Below are 27,635 nucleotides of genomic sequence, written 5' to 3' on the forward strand. Positions count from 1 at the left end.
TTCTCCATAATTAGTTTTTATCACTTTATGCTCAATGGAGCACTATTTCAATAAATGATGAAACCGGAATGTAATCATCATTCTTTCACCAACCGGTCAACTAAGGATCCTGGTGCACGCTCACTCGAGCACTTGGGCGCCACATGGGCGTCCATCATCCCATGTGGTCTTCCCTCCCTCAATCATGACATATTTTCAGCAATTCATCAATTGACGAACAATTGATGAAAAATTAGGGTTTCGAATAAACGCTCCACAAATCATCATTCTGAGCAAGTTCAAACACTAATAAATTTATGTTCGATTCAGCATATGGATTAATCATATAATATTTGGTAGTCTACCAATTTTTTAATTAATATTTTATTGGGTCACGTTACCAATAAATAATCCGTCGAATTGAGCAGTACTTGCTCAGTTGCTCGAATATTGATCCAACTATCAATATTCTTACAATATTTTCTCAGACGAGCAATATCAACATCATTAAAGAACTATACATCTCAGTATACATGTTCGATCCATGAATCACTGAGAATTCGACACTCATGCTCGATTCAATAAAACTTAGACTCACCGTCTAATCAGTCAATAATTAACCAATTAAATACACGTCTTCCTTGCAGACTCCACGTTCGTGAGACATTAATCACGTCACATGGGAGGATATCAATTAGGGTTTTGGTCTGTCGGCCTACGGCACATGTATTCATCCACGATAAGAAATGTGAGTAAGTCGTGCAAACGATTGAAGGAGTTATCAAAGTAGTGGGTGGACGGTTAACAAAGTCTCTACACGACCTGGAACTGGTTTCACCACAATTTCCCACTTTCCCGTTCTTTTACTCAATAAACCGTCACACTTACAGGGATCAATGTGTTCATTATTCTGGCAATATAAATAAGTCCTAAATCGAGGACAAAAAACACGATTCATCTACACGAAAACTCGATTAAACTTATTCACAGAACTCAACCCTCAGCAGTTCATCAATTTTGCAGAAACCCACAACACATCCATAATCCTTGATCACCATTGATCCCACACAATTCTCAGCTTCCCTCCTTACAGATCAACCCATCTCCCTCTTTGTGACCAAATTGACTCTGGAACGTCCATTGACTTGGTTTAGGCTGGAGTCCAACAGATTGATCTCTCGAATTCAAGCACTCCCTTTGCAGTGCATCTATGTTAAGCAATTTGCTCAGTTGAGGAGTCTTGTCCGCACGCTCGTCTCTTCACTTCCCTAAAATCCAGCAAATCGTTTTTCACCATCTACAGTATTGCTTTTAAAATTTTGTGCTGAACAACTTTTTTGCATTTTGTGTATGTGCAGGTCTCACACTGTCATTTCAAATATCATCAAAACGAAGCTACCTGCGCTGTCATTCCTTCGTACCTACGAGTTCTAAGTTTCAGTTTTTTTCTTAGTACGTATATGATCCACAATGCATATTTTTTCTTGTTAATCATTTTTAATAACTCCCGTCAGCTTTTTTAGAGCACTGCAATTATGTATTATTCTATATTTTCCCGGGACACAATACTTTGTATTCATTTAAAACTCACTTGGTATTTATAGATTATGTTCAAGCATATTAAGTTTTAGGATTACTGGGTTTCATGTTTCTTTATAAGTTTTTTAAAATACCGGAGTTATGTATTCTACATTGTTATCAGGTGATAGACTACTCTATAGTCAGTAAGTACTTGGATAAGTTTTAGAGTTCAGTCATTATGTACTCTATATTTTTCAGGTGACAGAGTACTATGTACTCATATTGCATTACACAACTGTTACATATATCACAACTATGTACTCTACACATTACATTACACAACTAAGTGAAGTTGTCTCCTCAATAAGTGCTCGGTAGCTGGATAAGTTTCAAAGTACAGTCATTCTGTACTTTACATCTTTCAGGTGACAGAGTATTATCAGATTGCATTATAAGTGTTACATGTATCACACCTATGTGCTCTATACATTTTAATCTTTAACTTCAAACAACATGTCAGTCATCAGTACAAAACAAAGCTAGGCTAAGTTTGCCTTTGTTAGTGGTGGTCAGGATTTGTCCAGACAAAGATAAATCAAGGGTTGTGGTTCTTCTGACCACCCACTACAACTCGCACGCGTGGCATTAATTCCAATATTATGAATGAAAAATGAATACTCAATTTAAGATATGGATTTTCAAAAATTATAAAGTGGAGGTTCGAACACATGACCTATTGTGTCATAAGAGTGGCCTCTAACCAGTGTTCCACCTTGGTTGGAATTAATAGAAAAGATAAATCAACGGTGGTGGTTTGTTCAACTTAAATACCATAATTGCTTTATTAATTAGTGTATCACTAATTGTGCATAATAAATAATCTATTCATTATAAAGTGTTCTTTAATTAGTGTTTCACTAATTGCTCATAATAAATGAATAATCATTTTTTAATTATAAATGTTTTCTTGATTAATTATAATATTTATTTCTATTAATAAGTAGTTGATAAATAATATCAATAGACATTTTTGGCGATAATGGGTACTATAAGAGGTGGAGGCCGAAAGATTAGTGGTGGTTAAGGGCGGAGCCAAGCACAATTATATTTATTTTTGTTCTTTTATCGTAAAATGGGACACAAAGTCTTTTTTTCACATGTATTCAACTTTCCAAGAATTTTTTCTCCCCTTTTCCTTAAAATCCTGACTCCCCTCCCGGTTTGTGGTGGAAGAAGTAGTTTCGGTGAGTGCTTGTGAGTAGTGATGGACAATATTAATTTTGTGTCGTCGTTACAACATCGATAACATCGTAGTGTGGAAGATGTGGTAGGTTGTTTTTAACACTTTTGATAAATGAAGGTACCATATATTTCAGGGATGATATCATACAAGACAATATTTTCATGATCGTAGTTGGATCACCCAAATGGTACCCCTGTTATCTTTGGTACTATATCGTATACATCATGATTTTTGAATGTTAAAATAAAATTGATTGCAATACAAAAAATAATATATACACAGAAAAAAAAATAATGAAACTAATCAATTGACGACATTTTGTTCAATCTAAACCTCATACATGGCATTTGTGATTGAAAATTAGAATTGCGTCTAACAACCTACATGGGGTGGGCGGCAGTGATGGTGGCATTGGTGGAGTCAAAAATTGACATTAAGGAGACCTGCTTTTTTTTAAAAAGAAACATGTAAACTTTGGTGAACTAAACCATAAATATATATGGACAAAGTACTATTTATAAAATAAACTAAAAAATTTATGTAGTTATTAAAAATTTAAGGGGTTAGAGCCAGGTTAGTCAACCCTTGGCTCTGCCACTAGGTGGTGGTGGATAAAAAAATTGGATTCATATGGTTTTATGGTGGTGGCGGGTATTGGTGAACAAAAACATATTATGCTAATTTCATAACGCCACAAAATATGTAACGTTATATTATAAAGTATAAAACGTGGTTGATCATTCTAATGTTAAAATAAACTCGATAAAACACATGTCCAATTTAAAAAATTGGTGCAATCAATTTCCATGTTGTGTAATAACTAAACGAATGACATGAATCAAGATCAGAACATATGAAATTATTTATTATCGATTTGTCTATGTAAAGAGTGATCAGGATTTGTCCTTGGCAAAGATAAATTTACCGCTGGGTTTGTTCAACTTAACCATTTTTAAATGTTTTATTAATTAGTTTCTCATTGATTGTTCATAATGATTAATTAAATTTCTATTATAAATATTTCTTTAATAATCTAACATAATTACATAATTTTATTAATAAACAATTTTACTAAAAACTATATTAATTCTAATGGTGGTAGTGGAAGTAAGGTTAGTATAAACGGTGGCGGGTGTTTGTGAATGGTAGAGGCGGTAACATTACTATTGGTGGAAGAAATAGTGACGGTGGATGGTTTTTACGGTGGTGGGTGTTGGTAATAGTAGTGGATAATAATAGTTTTTGCGTTTTAGTGAGTTTTATTGACCGAGTAAAAAAGAAATCTTCACAAAACATACAACATTGTATTGTGAAAGATGTAATTGTTTGTTTTTAGCAAGATTGATAAGGAAAAAAATCAAATATTTCGAGGATGATATCCGAACGTATAACACAATATGATCATGACTATTGGATCACCGAAATCCGTATTATATAAAGGTAATTGGTGTACCCGCGTAAGAGAACATTATCGCTCTCTCAAGTACTATTACATTCTTTTTCCTGAAAGACCATCAATGTCAAGTTGTTTCGCGACAACTACCTACAAAGACAACAACTTTCACTCAATTCCCGATATAAAACCTTATTGACCGGGAAAATGTATTTGCATTCTAAAATATTTATTTGAAAATCATGTTTGTTCATCAAAATCATCATAAAAAATTCTAAATCATAAATCTAAATTTTTCCTCCGATGTTTATAGAATATTTTTTATATTTTACATTTTCAAATCATGCGACCTCTTGATTACAAATCAACAATATCAAATTACGGATCAATATGTATAGGTTTCATTCACTGGGTTAGAATGTATAGTAGATACAGATGGGTAGATCACACAAAGCAGAACATGAGTGAGAATACTTCAATAATTTGGTCAAGAAATAAGGTCAAAAATTTAAGATTAACTTTCTATAGGACTAATTAGATCGTCTTCGATAGGAGCCGACTAAAATATGGATTAATAATAAATTTCCACGTAATAAAATTTCAAAAAATAGTTTGGCTAACTCTGACTATGTAAAGAGTGGTCAAGATTTGTCCTTCCTCAATTGCTATGTTATGTGAGAATAAGGTGATATCTAAGATTGAGGTACAATTCAAATCTATTAGATTCATACCATTTAAAACTGGACTCCTTGAAAAAAAAATGGCGTGTTGTTATTATTATTACAGGTAAGGGATACATTGACCAACTTGCGCAAATATCTCACTTCGCAAATGATTGGTGTTGCATGTACTGTCTAGAATGCAATGAGGAATTTGAGGAAACAAGGCACCAGAAGAAGTGTCCGGAGTATTTTGGATATAGTAACTTAGACCCGATGTAATACTTATGTTCTTTTTTTTTAGTTTTTCCACAATCTATTTACTTAAGAAAATTAAACATTTCAATTACATAACATCAACAAAAAATAGACAGATTGCGTTTGACAATAATTCCTATTGATGGTCCGGAAACGGAAAAAGAAAGGAATTGTTGTAGAAAAATTGTTGGGATATACAACGGATTACTTGATACGAATGAAAGCGGTATAACTATTTCGATTCTGAAATCACATAAAGTTCACAGTAGAAGATGATATCAAGTTTAAAGTTAGTAACAAACATAATATGGCTAACTAAAATGTTAAAAACAAATAGGGTATATAAACTTAGAAAGTCGTGGGACTTGAAGAGGACAATTTTGAAAACTACAATCTTAAAAAGCAACGATCCACAATACCATAATTTTTTTTAATAAATATTCAACGTAGTAGATGTCAACTTTTGGTAAAGGATCTATTGACAACCTATTAATTTGAAATAGGAACAGGGAGTACAATATGTGTTCAAGGTTCTTTATGAGGTAATGTGTCGCCAGATTGTATTCCAAATGAAGGTAGGAACATATAGAAATGACAAAATGTCCAAGACTTTTGAAGTTACCAAAGCCTTCGTTAAGACAAACTGCTGGGCACAATACTTTGTTGAAGATTTAATGGCAGAGGTTTGCGTATATACAATCCCTTCGAAAAGGTAATGGATACACATTTTAAACATTGTCATCTAATGGGTGTTGAAAAATTATAGGAAAATCATGTTACATTGGAGAGTTTGTATCATCCGTTCGATGCAAAAAAATACTATTCCCTGCCTATTTGGAGGATCGACAACATGACCATGATAGATGAGTCAGCTGGAGCGAAATAGGAGCATGTGAAGACTTTTATGGACGATATTGATTAGTTGATTTCACTGAGATGAGCGCTCCTGACGACATATTTCCAAAAAATATTTAAACTTCCATGTTCATGTAGAGCATTATCTCATTATAAGCAATGGACCTAAATAAAAAAGTGTCTGGAAGTTAAGATTATATTTCTTTCATTTGAGCAAATCTCCGGAGGTAAAATATTAAAGGAAAAAAACAAGAAAAAAAGTGAGGAAAATCCCAACTATTTTTATGACAAACCATATTAAATCATAAGAAGTTGATAAGTATTCGGGACACAAATTATACAATATATAAAAAATGAACCAACATCATGGCCCGTGCCGTTATGGCACGGGTTAATGGCTAGTGTTTTTATAAAGTGAAATAACTGCACATATATTAAAAACAAGCACCATAGATTCGAAAAAGTTGGATCGTAAGCTTCTCTGTCTTCCCTCTAACTTCTTTCATGGAAGCAATTGTTATCAAAAATCCTAAGAACTATGACTAGTAAACTTAGAAAGTATTCTAGAATAAATTCTAATATGTACCACTAATTCAAAATAAAACCCAGGTTTTTCAGTGTTTCATATATATATGTACTGTCAGATACGATCTCAAAAATCTTTTGAACCATTAAGATTCAACTCTGCTCAGGAGGAGTTGTTTCTGAAAGTATCTGGCATTCTAAAGAGATCATCTTTTTCTGTATTTTAATTTTGAGTTGTTCAATATCTCCCAAACTCATGCGCACTCCATCGCTAGGTTCCTCTTTTGAAAGATTTTCATAAAGTACATGACATATAATGCACAATCTGGAGAGTCACCTTTCTTTGGTGTTGGGTAACTGATCAACCTTAGTACTAGTGGAAGGCCAGGCCGCATCAAGTTATCCTTAATTAAGATCAAGCAGAAATCTTCCATACGTTTAGCATCCTCATAACACTGGTCTTTGGATGCAATTTCCCGAGTGTTGTAGTGGTAGAATTCCCCTTTATCGTAGTCATACACAAGCAGCGTCCAATCCACGTCTTGATGTGACATTGGAATAAGAATCCTGGTTCCTGCCTCTATTTGATTGATGGGTAAACTGATAGCACATTCTGTTGCTAGTTGATATGCTGGGTCGCTTGCATAAAACTGAAAAGAGAACTAAAATGTTAAAATAGTTATTTTTTTTCGTCATTATGGGAAATATGTACTTAAATTCATAGTGCATAAAATACATATATGAAAGCATAAAAAATAGTTTAGCGTAAAAAAATGTTTTGTTTCATTTAGTATGTGAGATATACAATTCAAATTCTTAGTATCTAAAACAAAGTGAGCATGAAATGGGTTTTTTCATTAGTATGAGAGATATGCACTGCATTTTCCAAAAATAATATGCATGTTGTTTGTCAAGACAAATAAGAAAGCACACAACACTTACCCATCCAGATTCATCAATATAGAATACTGCTTATTGATGAGTATATAAATGATGGTGAATCATTCAGATGCCTAACTACAATTATATTGTTCTTTTAGACTTGCAGAGTCCTCGATTATGCTGCTTGATGCTAAGTCTTTTCTCAAGGCCTTCATGTGGGGAGGCGTTATTGGAATGTGAGTGCTATCTTGATGAGACAAAATTTATTCTGAGAGATTACACTATCTAATTAGGGTTTCCTTGATCAAAACCCTAATTTCCTCTTTTGTGCAAACTTCAGCTTCTAACTTTGTGCATGCGAGTATTTGGGGAAGAAATGGATTTGAACGGCCTCCTGGATGGCCGTGAGGTTGGTGAAATTCTATGAGAGAATATATGCACTCATTTATGGATTGCATTATCCATACAAATTTTGAGTTTAGGCTTGTATTGCACCTAAACCGTAATTTCTCTTTGGTTTGTATCCGACTCTTTCAGACACTCTATAGAGGCTTGGTATACGTGCATATATCTTTTAGGGTTAGCACCTTGTGCGATGAAATCTTGTTCAATCCTTTGTACCAATCACACACCTCGTTTTTAGAGAAAATACCTACTTTTGAAACCAAGGGCATTTTTGTCAAATCTATGAGCTTGATTTTTATTTGGCATAAGAGAAGTCTTGAATGCCTCCATGTATGGTCATGGTTTGAGAGAGATAGAGGTGGGCGTTTCTGGCATTTCCCATGAGAATTATTGACTTAGGTTTTCCTGTTTGACCCAAATTCCCTATACTTCCTCTAAAATTATGTCCTTCTGGATTCTTTTTTGATCCCTTTCTTCTTTGAAAACCTAGATAAATTGAAATTCATGTTTATGAGACCATGGGAATGAGTATATAAGGGCTTGGTCGGTTCATGGTTGCGTTAGGGCATCCTTCTTTGAAAATACTCAAAAATGTGAACTAAGGGTATTTTGGTCAAAATCCCTTATGAGCTCGTCTCTGTTGCTTAGTGGGGAAAGAAAATAGTTGAAATAAATCCATGAGGGGCCATACAATAGAAGCTCTTCTCTTTGCTTTTAAGAGAAATCCCTTTCTTTGTCAAATACTTGGAATTAGGGTTATTTTCGTCAAAACCCTAATTCTTTGGTGTTCTCAAGGGATGAGAGGGTGATAAGTAACGTCCCATTGGTCTTGTAAACTCTTCGCAAGAGATGATAGGGTGATAAGTAATGTCCCACTGGTCTTGTAGACTCTGCACATGCATGGGGAGAGCTTGGTCTCGACTTGGAGGAGATTGGGAAGGTAAAAGAGCCTTGGTTTCCTTATTTGAGACAAATTCCTTTAATTTCCTATTTTATCTCTAATCATTTTTATGTTTGCTTGAAATCTTACCTTTTGAGATAAAATAGAAAATAAAACTATTTTTTAGATATGTTCTAGGTGTAGAAACTGATCCACTTCCCTTCATGAATTCTATTTGTATTAGAATTCCTTGTTTGATCTGAATTCCTTTGTCTTTTCCTGAAACTCCTTTCATTGATTGACTTGAACTCTTGAGACACATGGAGGCTTAGAGAACTTGAAAACCGTGTGTGAGTAGATAAGGGCTTGATCAAATTCCCTATTTTGTTCAAAAAATGGCCAAAATGTCGAACTAGGGGCATTTCTTTCCTTTTTCTAGTGAAAGCATAAAAAAATGAGCCTGAAAGTATCGTGGCCTTTTCCCTTTTTGAAAATTCAAATCATAGAACCAGAGGGGCTGAGTCGTAACTTGGGATGTTATTAGTGAAGAGATAAACAAGGAAGAACCCACGGCTTGGACTGTTTTTGGAAGTTGGTTTCCTTGTTCGAGTGAGAGTCCTCTTTCAGCCTGAAGTAGAAATGATATTGCAGGAAACTTGTTTATTACTTAATGCTTGAATCTAATTTTTGATCTCTGGATTTTAACCGTCAGATGAACTTTTCTGAGTGATAATATATTTTCTTTGCTTATGTGATGTGATAGCTTTATTCGTCTTTCAAAACGGTATTAATGTTCAAAATGATGATATATAAGCTAACATAAGTTCTAACGATTTTGAGTTTGATGATGTAGATACGCATCATTCGTTCTTTGAGGTATCTCCAGTGAGTCTTGATATTCATTCCTCCTTAATTATCACCGATGTATAATACTTTTGAATGAATAGAAGTAGTCGTATTTGGTAAGAATCCTCATCTTTTAGGTATTCATGAAAAAGCAGGGGTCTAACAACCACACCCAAAATTTCGCTTAACATTCTGTATGGACAAACTCTAATATAATTCCAAGAGAATCAATTAGACGGTCAGACTCAATCAATGGAAATATATCCAAGAGTTTGTATCCACTGCACCAAAAATGGACTTTAGCAACTGGCTCCCGCTGTTGCAAATCGGGGTCGCAACTGCACTCAGCTGTTGCAACAGGGGCCGACGGGAATTTTCGCAACGAAAATTATTGTTGCGAAATTCGAGTCGCAACTGTTTTCGCCATTGTTAAACTGTTGCGACGCAAACAATTAGCAACCGATCACAGATGTTGCGAATTTGTTACTATTAGTTGCTAAATCTCGACTGTCAACGAAGACTGATCCAAAAAATCGCAGTAAAAATTTAGCAACAGATAATAAAAGTTGCTAAATTTATGCAACAGGCAAAAAAAAATAGTTCAGTCTTCATTGACCTAGTCACAATATTTTCTCCCATTTCAATTTTATCCTGAAACTATTACATACACCCTGTAATTTATCTGATTAATCAACTCAATTCTTCATAAATAATACTGATATGTTCATACACGTTTAAACATCAAGTACATTTACAAAAGAAAAGGAAGGAAACTAAATTAAAAAAACGCGTTTATCGATCTTATGACTACATTTTCTTCAACACTCGTATACAAAGCTATCTCATAGTGGAGCACACTAAGATTTATTCTCACTGGCCTTAAAGATTTACAAACTGCAGCTCAAATATACAAGACTTACATGTAGATTTGAGAACTGCTTACGACTGGGTGAACTCAGCCTGTTCAACACAAACACAAAACATAAAAATAAGTTAAAACTATGTACTGATAAGGTAATGACATAATCAGGACCACAAATTTTAAGTACGAGCTACCAACTAAGGTATTAGTGACCAGACCTAAACTCATTGCAATAAGAATGCACTTTAACATAAGGATAGCGGTGAAGTAAGAATGCATTTTAACATAAGCATAGCAGTGAAGTCATGCCGTACTGAATGAACTTAACAATCCAGAAAAAAACTAATTTATAGAATTTAAAATGCAACTGATTCATGCACACTTCCATTTTGAAGTGCTGAAGGAAAATAACAAACAACTGCCTTTTCTCATTAAGATCTTCATAGGCTCTCTAAGGAAAACGCCCAAAGACACGATCCTCAGCACGAAGCCCAAACCCAAAACTTGTGGTGGCAGTCCTACGATCTCTAACAGCTGCAAACAAAAGCAATGTGATCATATGCCATGTTATAGTGATGCCATAGAAAACTACAGTAGGTATCGTGTATGTGATACGTGATTGTACCAGAAAAGCTGAATGTGAAGGAAGATTTCAAACATGACTTGAATGCTAGAGCTATTGATGAGCTTAACAGACCCACTTTTCCTTATAAAATTAAAAAGGCTTAACTAATTTAGCAAACTTAGTATGATATATAGTTCTAGTGTAACAGGTTCAACCAACAGATGCTAACCTTGAACAAGAAGTTCTTATTGGCTTGCCAAGATGCATCTATCTGAAATGTAGAATCCTGGCCAGTATTTGCTGATTCAGCCTTATCAACCCTATAAAGAAAAGATTAAACCTAAGTTGTCATATTTAAGATACTAATTCTTTTGAAACAGATAAGAGATCATTGTGTACCTTGTCTGTAAGTTGAAGCGAAAATCAATACAGTTTGTAATCCCAACTACCCATCTTCTTCAAATGGATTCTTCACCTATTACGATGACATGTCTGTCAGTTCAATAGGTTTAGGAGAATATAGAAAGATCAATAACCAAACTACGAGTATGGCAAGCACTACAGAAATATTATATCCAAATACACCTATAGCGCACACACCAGCGATGTTGCATCCTCAAGTGTGATTACCCTTCATGTTTCAACATTCTAATCACAAATAATTTCATGTCTATCATACACATTACTGGAGGAGAGACAGATAACAACAAAGAAAACATCTACAATGGTCTATCTTCATACACAGTGTAAAAATTTGAATGGATGCAAGCCCAAGAAATCAAACACGATAATGTAATAAAACATTTACCGGCTTACGCATGAACGAAAAAAATGTCCTGAGTAACTCCAAGAATCAGTACTAATGCCAATAGTGATTCCAAGGTACGAACATAACTCAAGCAAAAGTTTAACTTAAGCATCCTTACACAAAATAATTTGAGTACCACAAACTTTATCAGTCTAAACTAATGGACTTAGAAGACTAGTCCAATGCCTAAAGTGGCCCGTACTAGATTCTAACTGTGAGTGGAGGTTCAAGGTGTAAACAACGATGTACATAAGGATATTCAAATTGAAGTGCATAATTAGAAAGAGTAAAATATACTAAAATAGTAGAGGGAGCAAACACATTTTGTACCATGATCTAGAGCAGCAAAATTGATCAGGCTCAAGAGTTTAAAAGAAAAGATCAAGCAAGCACATAATGACACATACATGAGTACGCATGCAATACATAGTAATCTGACAATAAAGGGGATTCAAAAGCACTGTTGCAAGAATATACCAAGACCGGCACTTGCTACTAGATTTACATGAATTTAAAATAGCAATTACTTAATGTAGAAACTCAGAAGAGGTAATAATTTATAAACAGAACATGCACACTTATATTTGACAGAAAAATGAGTTCCGTGTTCAGTCTTTATTTTTAGCCACCTAAAAGTTAGACCTTCCCTTCATTACACCACCAACTTTCATTCACAAACTATATGGAAACTCTGTACAGGGTTCCAACAACAAAATAAAGCAAAATGATATGGAACCAAAGCACAACTAACTACCCCAGATTATCCCCATGATATACATATCGTAAGAAAATACTAACATTGGAAGCTTTTGTAGCCTGACGTAAGCTCTGCCGAGCTTACTGTTGCAAGCTCCTCCCGTACTCTGCGGGAGGAAAACAAGAAAAAGGGGTGAGCAATTCCCAATAGGAGTTAATGGCGAAAGAATGGTGCTTGCGGAAACATAAATAATAGAAAAGAGCACAAGAACATTTGTAGAAAAAACAAACTTTGCACAATCAAGAAGTGAAATAAACAAGAAATAACTCCACAATTTCTTCATGGCCAGTTGCCAAATTCAGCTAGTTTTTATGGACAATTTCCAACTCTTTTAATATTAATGGACGATTGCCAAACTTTAATAATTTTCAAGGCCAATTGCCAAACTGTAATAGTCTTCATGGCCCATTGACAAACTCTAATAATCTTCATGGCCAATTGCCAAACTCTAATAATTTTCATGGCCGATTGCCAAAGTGTAATAGTTTTCATGGCCAATTGCCAAACTGTAATAGTCTTCATGGCCCATTGACAAACTCTAATAATCTTCATGGCCAATTGCCAAATGGCCGATTGCCAAAGTGTAATAGTTTTCATGGCCAATTGCCAAATTCTAATAATCTTCATGGCCAATTGGCAACCTCTAATGATTTTCATGGCCAATTTCCAATCCAAGATTTCATAAAAAGAAATGTAAATAATTCAAATGGGCTGGTGTATACAATAGATCACTTCACAAAATCTTAATAAGAACACAATATTTTAGCAGCAAGTACGTGATCCATAGGAAGACAAATGCTTGTACAGAGAGATAAGAAATGATCCAAACCAAACTTTAGGCTAAATAAATTAAAGAGCATTACTAGGAAAACCAAAATGCTAACGCAGTGGACTTGATGTATAAAGCAGCACATGCTCACACGTTTAGGAATCAAACCGAATTAAGTTAGTTCTAATTGACGAGGGGTTAACACTAAGAAAAAAATGCAAACACAATGTCAAAACAAGGGACTAAACGGGTACCTATTTCTTTCATTTGCTTAAGTTTTATACTAACAATTCAAAATTTCAGAAAAATAGTTCAAGTTCAGGCACAAATTAAAAGCTATCATTTTCCAAGTTGGGTTATGCAAACAACGCTAAAAAGAAAGAAACTTAAGCCAGAGTCATAAAACAAAACATGGAGCTGAGATTTTTGAGCTGCATGGTGGGAGAAAATGATATGTAAGGTCCATAAGAAAAATCTAAGTCTTTGTCTAAGGGTGGAATTTGAATTAACAAAGCAGCTCATTGGATCATTTTTACAAACACGTTATAGGCTAGTTCGAAATATAATTCTAAGACCTAATTTTGGATAGAAGAACAGAACTTGGGAGTCTGCAAAACATCATTAATCTCCACAAAACTATTTACACCATTCGAAATCACATGCAGTACAATACGTAAGAATAAGACACTAAAATTGTAGGATTTCACACCAAAATCATCGATGTATGGGTTATTTATAGTTATGACCTTGTTGGTTTGTTAGCCTATATTTTTTTTCACTGGATATCGAGTTTGGTATATGAATCAAACTAATGATTTCAGATATAGGCTTCACATAGGTTGACAACTACAGCAATGTCAGCAAACAAGTAAAAAATCTCAATAACTCGACCAACACCTGAATAACTAATGTGTAAATCCTAACAAGTGATCACAAACAAGTTATCTGCAATGTATAAAGAACGAAAGTATATGCAGGAGACTTACCCCTTTGCCTGCAACCACACAGAGTCAATGTCATCAATCAAACAATAATCTCGTCAGATCAAATCATCACTAAGATTCCATCATCAAATCGAATAAAACCCACAATCAAATCCCTAATTTCTAATTCATCAGATCCGTATCACAACAATTCTTTCTCCATACTTACAAAAAATAGAATCGAATCACACAGATTTAAACAAAATACATAAAACCTAAGTATCAATCTATCAAATAGGAATTTGCGAGTTCGATTGAACAAGAAAAATAACTTGGACGGTATCATAACCTGTGATATTTCTATTATATAACAAAATATAATTCGAAAAAGAAATAACACAGACATCAGAAATTTTGTTAACGAGGAAACCGCAAATGCAGAAAAACCCCGGGACCTAGTCCGAATTTGAACACCACACTGTATTAAGCCGCTACAGACACTACCCTACTCCAAGTTAACTTCGGACTGGAAAGTATTTGAGCCCTAACCAATCGCACACTGATCAAGGTACAGTTGCGCTCCTTACGTCTCTGAATCCCAGCAGGACTCTACGCACTTCCCTTAGGTGATCCCACCCACAACTAAGAGTCACTACGACCCAAAGTCGAATACTTGATAAACAAATCTGTATCACACAGAAAAATCTATTGTCTAGATAAATCTGTCTCCCACAGATAAACCTATGAGTTTTGTTCTGTCTTTTGATAAATCAAGGTGAACATGAACCAATTGATATACCAGACTTATATTCCCGAAGAACAGCCTAGAAATATCGATCATCTCACAATAATCTTAATCGTATTGGCAGCGAAACAAGATATCGTGGAATCACAAACGATGAGACGAAGATGTTTGTGATTACTTTTTATCTTTCCTATCAGAGAATAAATCTCGAGCCAATCTTAAAGAAGATAGTACTCAATCCTGATAGAAGATGTAAGATCAGATCATGCAATTACATAGAAAATAGTTGGGTCTGGCTTCACAATCCCAATGAAGTCTTTCAGTCGTTAACCTACAGGGTTCCGTGAAAAACCTAAGGTTAAAGGAGAATCGAGTCACAACTAGTATCACACAGGAGGTGTGGGGATTAGATTTCCCAGTTGTTAGAGTTCTCCTTTATATAGTCTCCAAATCAGGGTTTGCATTCAATGTTACCTTGGTAACAAAGCATTCAATATTCACCGTTAGATGAAAACCTGATTAGACTCAAGCTAATATCTTTCAACCGTTAGATCGAACTTAGCTTGTTACACACAAAAGAAAGGTACCTTAGTTTAGATGTGAGTAACCGTACCTAAACGTGTACACCTTGTTGGCTCAACAATAGTTAACCGAAGTTAGCCATATGAACACTTTCATACCAACCTTATTCATCTTAACCATAACTAGTTCAAATGATTAAAATGAAACTAGCTCTAGAGTTGTTCAATTGTTTATATTCTCATATAAATGTACAAGACACAATTGAAGCAAAATCGATTTTGATTCTCTCGAATCAAGTCATGAACATTATAGTCACGGTTTTCAAAAGATTGCATTCCTTATTGTATATATTCATGAACAAATCGATTTTAGAACATTATCCACTTACATATGCTTACCTAAGTAGCCGGACCAAGTTTGGGTTTCGCCAGTATGCGAACTGGTGCGCATACCATCCAAACTCAGCAGAAATTCCCGGACCTGAACCTTACGCCAGTACGCGTACCGGTTTGTATACCAGGTTCATGGACTTTCTCAAGACCAACAAGTACGCATACGGGTATGCATACCATGGTTCCCGGACATGGATTACATATATTCAAGTACGCATACTATGCTTAAATCCATTTTTTTCTAAACTCTATTTCAATCATTGAAACTTTATAAGAGGATGACAATAGTTGATCAATACGAAACACTCTGAGTCTACATCAAATGATTGTATCACACAAATCATGGAAGATGTTACCAGGCGATTTTCATATGATCATCTTTTGACTTTCGTCAAGAGTATAAGATGAACATGGTTAAAGCGAAAGCTTACCAACACATATTTCGAGAAATATGTAAGCGAGTTAAACTCAGCTCTAAATATCAAATGTGTATAAATGAAGTCTATGTAGCTATACGACTTTTGTCTCAAATAGGATATAGAGTAGATAGACTATTGAGTGATAGATGATTTCAAGTCTCCACATACCTTTTGTTGATGAAGTTCCACAAAATCCCCTTCGTAGTTCTTTGTATTCAATCGATGAACGTCGTGAAGTCTAATGCTCAACTACACTTTCTATCCTAATCCGAGACTTAGCTATAAGTACACTAAAAATCAAGACTTATAGTTTTGGAAACTAAACTTGACAACAAGCTTGAGATAGCAACGCTTGCGAGTTCGACCGAGAAGTTCTCTAAAAATTCTCCCCCTTTGTCAATTTTAATGACAAAACTATCAGTACATATGGAATAAATAAATAAACTTTGTAGCTCTCAATCCAAATGCTTGATTTCCTTGGTTCTTCAACATTACTCGAAATCTTCGTCACTTCCAAGTACTCCATGATTCTAAAGGTGTTCAACTCAGCATCATAGTTGTTAAAATCCGTAGCTATAAAAATGAGAAAACACTTGCTCTCAATCATTATTATACAGTATCATAGTAGTATCACACAACGTGAAATTTCAATAGTACCACAACTTTGACAACAATACTATGGTGATATGTATCACTCCTCATTAGTTAATAATTCTTCTCACATGAAAACCACTCCCCCTTACATAATGATCCGTAAACCATATGTTTGTAGTGTGAACTACACATTAATTCTCCCCCTTTTTGTCAATAAAAATTGGCAAAGGTACGAAAACTAGTGGCATCCTAATGAAATTTCCATAGAGATACTTCATGACCAAAAGAGAACAACATATCAACTTGTTTAGTTGCCATCATATAACCAAAACTAAATGCATTCATCAAGGAGTTTATAAAGATACAAGATAACCCCTACAATATTCCACAGCCGCACTCCCCACAAAAATTTGGCAAATTAAGCACAAGTTCAATTAAGAACTCTCCCCCATAAAATGTCATTCCCGAAAGAACAACAAGAGCGACCTTACTTTCACAAGAAAATAAGATTTCTTTGGACGTTAACAAATCACATGAAACATGAATTTGTATCCAAAGTACTCTGATAAATTAACCACAAGAGAACCCATGATTAATTTAATCGTAAATGCTCGACATAAGAAAACTTACGGACCAGCATAGTATTTACACAAAGATGTGGATCAGGGAATACCAATACCGCGGAATAAATAAAGATTCATTTTATCTTTCATCACTATTTTCATGGAGACCTAATAGGCTTAATCTTTGTAAACAAAAGTTCATCCTATCTTCCATCAATATTTGCATAATGACATAATAGGCTTAACTTTTGTTTGTCAAAAGTTCATTCAATATATTATCAATATTTGCATAATAACATGTGAAAGACTTAACTTTTGACATATATGGAACAATCATACTTCACGAACTCAAACACACATATCCTATAACAAGTTGCAATATATGAAACCATAAAGATTAATACTGCAAAATCATCTTCCAAATAAACTTTAGAATTTAAATAAATAAATCTAAAAACATTGCAAGATGAAAATCGTTGGAAATAACTATGTGTACTCACAATAATGGCTATTCCAAACCCTAGTTGTCCTTAAAACACAAGAATAAATTCTCATAAGAAGTTTCCTAGAAAAAATAGGATAAGATAAAATAAAGAGAACTTTAGGCAACATCTTCATCATCGGAAACCATCGAAGTAGCGTGAATCTTATCCATGTCTTCCTTGATTTTGGGAAACTTGGTGGCAATAACACACAATTGTTCTTGCACACACTTTACCTTGTAATTAATCTTACACGCACCCTTGTGAATTTGGTGAAGAAGACTCAAGGTGGTAGAATCACAAGAACCGACAATGGTATCACATCTTTGTCTCTTGCAAGCATTCTCCTTCACACGTTTGAAGGTACAAGGACGAACAAGCTTGGGAGTTCCAATAGAGTTTCCAATAGGAGCAATGGAGTAAGTACGACAAATTTTCTCAACCAAACATGTAAATCCTAACTTCTTGTTGGAAGACGTCATTGAAACCATTTGAAAAAGGATAAATCCACAAATGTCGAGACTTTTAGTACCCAATTCAAGGAAATAGACCAACTCCACAAACTCACGACTCCACCTAGATTTCTCAATTGTGGAGGGATAAAGATTAGAAATACCAAGTTTTCCAAAGACCATCAAGGCAAGACTAAGATAGTTTGTAGGAAATTTTCCATTTACCCAATCAACACTTTTACCACAAAGACCATTAGAAATGGTTTCACAGGATGGTCTTTCTTCTCTTGGTCTGGGAAGGAGAAAATTACCCAAGGTAAGTTTGGCAATACTTGAAATCAACTCTCTATTAACAAGAAACCTTTCTCTATTTATCATGGTCTTGAATTCCATGTCAACAAGATCAACATCATGGATGTTAGCATAGAAAATTCTTGTTAGAGTGTCAAAACCTTCACCAAGACCATTAAAGATGTTTCTAAGATTAAATTTTTCAAAGCAAACTTTATGACCACTAACTAGATCTAATTTCTTTTCTAGAATGAACCCACTAGAAGAAATTCTTTCAAAGATGTCACTACTAGAATCATTGATAAATCTAATTCTAATAAAATCTTGAATTTGAGGCATAGTCATGCTAGAAGATGAAGAATCCAAGTTTTTTGAAACCTTGATATTTCCCATAAGATCTAGAAATTGAGAGTACAAGAAGAAGGAAAAACTTACTTGGTATACTCCTTGAAGACGAGGAAAATCCTTAGTCTCTTTTGAATCTCCAAAGAAATTTTAATGGAGATAACACACGAACCCTAGAATAGTTCACGTACGCGAACTAGAGAGAAAAGAAGAAAAGTACGCGTACCATACTTCTTATATACCCACTAATGGGCTTGGACCCGTTCATGAACCGCGACCCACAAGAGGAAGACAATATTTCTTAAAGGCATTCAACAACCAAGGTTCGCACACTGAAAGGATCAGTACTGTGCAGTAAAGGGAAAGTAGGAAGAACTTCATCACCTTAATTAACCTTGGATAGAGAGAAAAAGGATAAAAATAAATTAACCCAAGCACAAAACATAATACAACTGTTACTTGCCCCATTCCAAATTATATATAAATGGGGTAGAGCCAAGCTTGTTACCAAGAGGCGTCATGTGCAGAGAGATTCTCATGCAACATTTCTGGTTGATATTTGTGAAATGTACCAGAAGTATAATCACATTAATGATGATACTCAGGGTTAATGGAATTTTTTGAATCCCTTTTCTTATGACCAAGAAAAGACTTTTTCCAACAATTAGAACCTAGAACGAACTCATCAGACATCTTTTTATCAATTTCACATGAGTTGGTAGTAAGCCTACTTCGTACATCATGAATACATGATTTGAATGGTCCAGAACTTTTATCAGACGATTCTTATTCTTAATCGAAATAAGTTTTTCTAAGAATTTAAAAACACTTTCAAAAGCTCTAAATAGATCTTTATCAATCCATCCATCACGATAGTATTCCTAAAAAAGATTAAGAGTTAATCTAGTGAGATTCCATATCCTTGAGCGTTGTCCACGTTTTCTCAATTGTCCTTTCTTAGAAGAACTTTTAATTTTTCCTTTAGACCGTTTCTTATCATCCAAGTTTTCCACAGTCTTAGATGAAGCGAGATTATCATGAGAGACCATAGGTATAATGGATAATAAGCTCTGAACGATCTTTAAGGAGTTCTGGCATGCGTTACAGATGCCAAGAACAAGTTTCCCGAAGAAGTTTCCGATAGGGACAGACTTTAGGGATCAGACAAACACAAACTTATTAGGTTTACAGTGTTTGCTCGCTCTGATACCAAAAGCAGGGGTCTAATAACCACACCCAATATTACGCCTTAGCAATCTGTATGGACAAACTCCAATATAATTTCCAAGAGAATCAACTAGACAGTCAGACTCAATCATAGAAATATATCCAATAGTTTTTATCTCGATTTCTCAATTCAATAAGAAATCAAACAAATAGGAATTTGAGAGCCCGATTGATTAAGAAAAATAACTTGGACGGTATCACAAACCAATATCCAAGTGTCAATCAATTCAATTAACAACCTGTAGGCCGGATTCAAGAACTGATTGAACTTAACACACAACCTGTGATATTTCTATTATATAACAAAATATAATTCGGAAAAAAAATTGAAAAAGCAGGGGTCTAACAACCACACCCAATATTTCGATTAGAAATCTGTATGGACTAACTCCAATATACTTTTAAGAGAATCAACTAGACAGTCAGACTCAATATTAATAAAAGTATATCAAAGAGTTATATCTCTCTTTCTCGATTCAATACTTACTCGAGCAAATAGAAATGTGCGAGTCTAATTGAATAGAAGAGAAATCACTTGAACAGTACCAAAGACCAATGTTCAAGTATCAATCAATTTCAATCAACAACCAAAAGTTGGATTTCCCAATTGATTGATTCAAACGCACAACCTGTGATATTTCAATTATATAACAAAATATAATGCTGAAAAGAAATAACACAGACACCAGAAGTTTTGTTATTGAGGAAACCGCAAATGCAGAAAAACCCAGGGACCTAGTCCATATTGAACACACACTGTATTAAGCCGCTACAGACACTAGCCTACTACAAACTAACTTCGATCTGGACTTTAGTTGAACCCCAATCAATCTCACACTTATCCAAGGTAAAGTTGCGCTCCTACGTCTCTGATCCCAGCAGGATACTACGCAGTTGATTCCCTTAGCTGATCTCATCCACAACTAAGTGTTGCTACGACCCAAAGTCGAAGACTTTAATAAACAAATTTGTATCACACAGAATAGTCTACGGTAATAGATAAATCTGTCTCCCACAGAAATACCTACGAGGTTTTGTTCTGTCTTTTGATAAATCAAGGTGAACATGAACCAATTGATGAACCAGACTTATATTCCCGAAGAACAACTCAGTATTATCAATCACCTCACAATAATCAAAATCATATGATGGAGAAACTAGATATTATGGAATCACAAACGATGAGACAAAGATGTTTGTGACTACTTTTATATCTTGTCTATCACAGAAATCAATCTTAAGTCAATCCTTACGATTGTACTTAGTACGATAGAAACAACAAGATCAGATCACACAACTACGAGAAAGTAGTATCGGTCTGGCTTCACAATCCCAATGAAGTCTTCAAGTCGTTAACCTACGGGGTATCGGTAGAAACCTAAGGTTAAAGGAGAATCGACTTTAGCTAATACAACTAGTATCACACAGGAGGTGTGGGGATTAGGTTTCCCAGTTGCTAGAGTTCTCCCTTATATAGTTTTTCAAATCAGGGTTTGCAATCAATGTTAGCTTAGTAACAAAGCATTCAATATTCACCGTTAGATGAAAACCTGATTAGATTCAAGCTAATATCTCTCAACCGTTAGATCGAAACTTAGCTTGTTACACACAAATGAAATGCACGTTTATCTAGGTTTGTGTAACCGTACCCAAACATGTACATCTAGTTGGTTCAACAGTAGTTAACCAATGGTTAGCCATATGAGCACTTTCATATCAACCATATTCTTCTTTACCACAACTAGTTCAAATGACTCAAATGAACTAGTTAAAGAGTTTTTTTAATTTCTTAGATCTTTATAATAAACACAATTGAAGAAAAAAACGATTTGATTCACTCTAATCGATTCATGAATTTCATAGCCACGGTTTGCAAACTTGCATTCCTTAGTTTGTATAAGTTTAAGTTCACGAATAATCATTTTTAGAAAATAACCAACTTAAGTAGCGGACTTAAGTACCCGGAATAAGTTTGTAAAAAGTTCACAAACTCCAGCAGATTTTCTCGAGAAGAGAACCTCCGACAGTATGCGGACTGGGTTTACGGATTCATTTCCGATTTTCCTGAGTAGCAAAGTACGCATACATTGGTTCAAGGAATAAGGAATTATACATGTATGAGTTACCACACAATGATTATATCCAACAATGGTTATATAATCTAAACTCTCATTTCAGTCATTGAAACATTCTTAGAGGACTTTATATAGTTGTTGTTCACAAACCATTTTTCGTCAAAGCCGTTTTCAAGTGATTGAGACTTAACATGACTTTCGTCACTAGTAAAGATGAACTTGGACAAAGTGAAAGCTTACCAACACATATTTCGATAAATAGATAAGCGAGATAAACTCGGCTCGAAATAGCAAATGTGTATAATCAAAGTCCATATAGCAAAACGACTTTTGTCTCAAGATAGGAGATAGAGTAGATAGACTTTTGAGTGATAGATAAGTTCAAGTCTCCACATACCTTTTAGTCGATGAAGTTCCACCATTTCCTTGAGTAGTTCTTCGTCTTGGTATGATGATCTCCATGGAGTCTTGAGCTCAACTATACTTTCTATCCTAGTCCGAGACTTAGCTAATAGTAGACTAGAAATCAAGACTCATAGTTTTGATTACTAACTTTGAAAAACATGCTTGAGATAGCAACGCATGCGAGTTCGACCGAGAAGTGCTCTAACAATCTCCCCCTTTGTCAATTTTAGTCACAAAACTATCAACACATACGGAATAAAAAAATAGATAAAAAAACTTTTGTAGCTTATCTTCCACATGCCTGATCTTCTTGGTTCTTAAACATTACTCGAAATCTTCGTCACTTCCAAGTACTCCGATGATCCCAAAGGTTGTAAGTTTAGTATCACCGTTGTTGAAAATCCGTAGTCATAACAATGAGAAAACAAGAATTCTCAATCATTGTTGAAAATGCAGGGGTCTAACAACACAACCCAATATTTCGCTTAGCAATCTGTATGGACAAACTCGAATATACTTTTAAGAGAATCAACAAGACTCAATCAATTAAAAGTATATCAACGAGTTTATATCTCCCTCTCTTGATTTGATTTCCTCAAACAGAAACTGTGAGTACTAATCAAATACAAGGAATAACTTGGATGGTACCAAAGACCAATATCCAAGGATTAATCAATGACAATTAACAACCAAAGGTTGGATTACTCTAATTGATGATCTAACACACAACCTGTATTATTTTAATTACAAAGATAAAACAATATAATGCGGAAACTGAAATAACACATACACCAGAAATTTTGTTAACGAGGAAACCGCAAATGAAGAAAAACCTCGGGACCTAGTCCAGATTGAACACACATTATATTAAGCCGCTACAGACACTAGCCTACTCCAAGCTAACTTCGGAATTGACTGTAGTTGTACCCCAATCAGTCTCCCTCTGATCCAAGGTACAGTTGTACTCCCTACGCCTCTGATCCCAGTAGGATACTGCGCACTTGATTCCCTTAGCTGATCTCACCCACAACTAAGAGTTGTTACGACCCAAAATCCAGGCTTTAACAACAAACAAATCTGTCTCACACAGATAAGTCTATTAAAGGATCAATCTGTATCCCACAGAAAAACCCTAAAGTTTTTGTTCCGTATTTTGATAATAATCAAGGTAAACAGGAACCAATTGATAATCCGGTCTTATATTCCTGAAGAACAGCCTAGATAAATCAATCACCTCACAACAATCTTAATTGTATGGTAGCGAAACAAGATGTTGCGGAACCACAAACAATGAGACAAAGATGTTTGTGATTACTTTTTATATCTTGCCTATCAGAGATATTAATCTCAAGCCAATCAATCTGATTGTACTCGTATGATAGAAGATGCAAGATCGGATCACACAACTACGATAAAAGTAGCATCGGTCTGGCTTCACAATCCCCATGAAGTCTTTAAGTCGTTAACCTTGTTTTAGAATAATAAAACCAAAGGTTAAAGGAGAAACGACTCTATCACGCAAACTAGTATCACACGTGAGGTGTGGGGATTAGTTTTGTATAGTTGCTAGATGTCCCCTTATATAGTCTTTCAAATAATGGTTTCGCCTTGGTCACAAAGCAAACAATATCCACCATTAGATGAAAACATGATTTAGATTCAAGCCAATATTTCTCAACCGTTAGATCGAAAACTTATCTTGTTATACACAAATGAAATGTACGCTTCTAGGTTTGTTAACCGTACCCAAACGTGTACACTGTTGGTTCAACAATAGTTAACCAAAAGTTAGCCATATGAACATTTCATACCAACCATATTCTTCTTCACCATAACTAGTTCAAGTGACTCAAATGAACTAGTTGTAGAGTTGTTCAATTGCAAGGAAATCTTATGTACTACACAAGACACAATTGAAACAAAGATGATTCGATTCACTTGAATCGGTTCATGAACTTTATATCCACGGTTTGCAATTTGCATTCCTTAGTCTTTATAAGTTTAAGTTCAGAAATCATCTTCAGATATATAACCTTCTTAAGTTCGCACACTAGGTTCGCGGACTTAAGCAACCGGTCAGAGTTCACAAAGTCCAGCAGAAAATCTCGGCAAAGACTTTCCGCCGGTTCGCGTACTGGGTCCGCGGACTGGTACTCACGTAACAAGTTTGTCAACTCTAGCAGAATTTCTCGGGATGAGAAGTTCGGCAGTTCGTGGACTGAGTTCGCGGACTTGGAAACAAGCCATTCTTCCGGTTTCTCTTGATCAACAAAGTTCGCAAACTTTGGTTCAAGGAATAGGACTTATGCACATATGTGTTTCCACAACAATACTTATGTCCATCATTGGTTATGTAATCTAAACTCTCATTCAAACCATTGAAACATTCTTAGAGGATGTTATATAGTTGTTACACCATTTCTCGTCAAAGAAATTTTCAAAGTGATTGAAACATATCATGAATTTCGTCACTAGGTAAAGATAAACATGGTCGAAGCGAAACACTTACCAACACATATTTCGAGATATAGATAGGCGAGGTATACTCGGATCGAAATACCAAATGTGTATAATATAAGTCTATATGTAGCATACGACTTTTTGTCTCAAGAAGCAGGAGATAGAGTAGATACACTTTTGAGTGACAGATAAGTTCAAGTCTTCACATACCTTTTTGTCGAGAAGTTCCACCGGTTCCTTGAGTAGTTCTTCTTCTTGTATGATTAATCGCCATGAAGTCCTTGAGCTCAACTACACTTTCTATCCTAGTCCGAGACTTAGCTATAGTAGACTAGAAATCAAGACATATAGTTTTGATCACTAACATTGAAAAACATGCTTGATATAGCAACACATGCGAGTTCGACCGAGCAATGCTCTAACAATCTCCCCCTTTGTCAGTTTTGGTGACAAAACTATCAATACATATGGAATACAAGATAAAGAAACTTTAGTAGCTCCTATTCCACATGTCTAATGTTCAACATTCCTCGAAATCTTCGTCACTTCCAAGTACTCCAATGATCCCAAAGGTTGTAAGTTTAGTATCACCGTTGTTGAAGATCCGTAGCTATAACAATGAGAAAGCATCGGTCTCGATCATTTTTATACAGTGTCATAATATTATTACACAGTGTCAAACTCCATCTCACATGGAAACCACTCCCCCTTACACAATGATCCGAAAACCATATGTATTTGTAGTGTGAAATACATATTAATTCTCCTCCTTTTTGTCAATAAAATTGGCAAAGGTACAAGAACGGGATCATAATGAAATTTCCGTAAGAGACATTTCATGACTAAAAGAAAAAATACATACCATCTAATTTAGATGCAATCATATAGCCAAAGCTAATAGCATTCATCAAGGAGTTTAAAAGATACAAGATAACCCCCTTAAAATTCCACAGCCGCACACCCCTCAAGATATGACCATTAAGCACAAGTTCTAAAGAACTCTCCCCCGTTAGATGTCATTCCCAAGGGAACAACAAGAGCGACCTTAATTTCAAAAGAAAAGAAGGATTTTTATTGGACACGAAAAACCATGAGAATGATTTTCTATATCCAAAATCTCAATCAAACTAATCACAAGTAAATCCATGATTAAATAAATCGGAATACACAATCAAATTAAACACAAAAGTGATCAACTTAATTGATTATGCTCGACATAAGAGAACTTACGGAGCATACGACTAACATACCCATCAGAAAATGAATAGTATAGTCGTTCATATACTCAACATAAGAGGTATCCTACGGAGTATGAAAATACTCAACTATATTAATTACAAGAGAGCCCATAATTAATCTAATTGGAATACACAATCAAACTAATTACAAAAGTAATCAATTTAATTGTCATTTATTTTGCTCGACATAAAAAGACTTATGGAGCAATAACTAAATAACCAAACAAGATGATTAATTTAGTTCAAGAATGCTCAACATAAAGTACCTTACGGAACAACCAACAAAGCTAATCAAAAATAATCAACTTGGTTGTATCGTGCTCAATATAAGACATTACGCAGCCTCATAGTATTACATAAAATATGGATCAGTGAAGATTAATACTGTGGAATACACAAGGATTCATTCTATCTTCCATCACTATTTGCATAACGATTTGTAATAGACATAATACTTGAACACAAAAGATTTTAACCTATCTTCCATCAAAGAATTGACAATATAGGCTTAACTTTTGTATATGTCAAAAGTCTATTCATCCTTAAATCAATACATGAATACCGATCATGAACGACTTTACTTTTGACAAAATATGGGACAACATAGTTCACGGACGTAAACACCAATAACCCATAATAAATTGTAATATAACAAATCATAAAGATTAAATACTGCAAACCATCATCCTCCAAATATTTTTAGAATTTAATACCAATAAACCTAAAAAAGAACAAGAAGATGAAAAAATAATAGCTATGTGTAGTCACAATCATTGTTATTCAAGCACTAGTTATTCTTCCAACTAAACCAAAAAGAAGACATACTAGGAAACTAACAAACTTCTATGATGCATTTCACTTACTTTGAAAACTCTTCTCATATTCCCTATATTCATCAAGCTCATCTTCGATTAGATCAATCCTATATTCAAGTTTATCCAACTTTTCTTCAAGTCTCTTAGAGGAAGCTTCGAGATCACTCTTCAGGGCACGTACTTGATCCAAGACAAGATTCATGGTTAAAGAGAGCTTATCAAATTGTGAGACTGAAGGATTCTCATCACCGATGAGATACACTTGTCAAAAAAACATCTCGTTATCGGAAGAATCAAAACAAATCTTCTTAGAGGGAAACAGAACAGTCCATACATCACTTTCTTTGCTTGAAAGGCTAGAGGAGGACATGATAGAGAAGAAAAATGAAATGATCATCTAGAAGAGAAGAAACTTCATTTTAAAAGAATGAAGATGAAGAATTTCCTAAAATGACCTTTTACCAAACCCTAACAGAAATC

General features: G+C 34.8%; 1 long non-coding RNA gene across 1 annotated transcript; it reads right to left on the reverse strand.

Moving 5' to 3' along the window:
* Positions 1-10,175: 10,175 nt before the first annotated feature.
* Positions 10,176-14,367, reverse strand: LOC113274227. The gene is made up of 5 exons (XR_003322876.1): positions 14,194-14,367; positions 12,480-12,544; positions 11,273-11,348; positions 11,103-11,193; positions 10,176-10,842 (listed from the first exon to the last, which is right to left on the reverse strand). It is a non-coding gene; the product is annotated as an uncharacterized LOC113274227 (long non-coding RNA).
* Positions 14,368-27,635: the final 13,268 nt, after the last annotated feature.

This window comes from Papaver somniferum, chromosome 4 (genome assembly GCF_003573695.1).
Source record: "Papaver somniferum cultivar HN1 chromosome 4, ASM357369v1, whole genome shotgun sequence".
Classification (NCBI taxonomy): domain Eukaryota; kingdom Viridiplantae; phylum Streptophyta; class Magnoliopsida; order Ranunculales; family Papaveraceae; genus Papaver; species Papaver somniferum.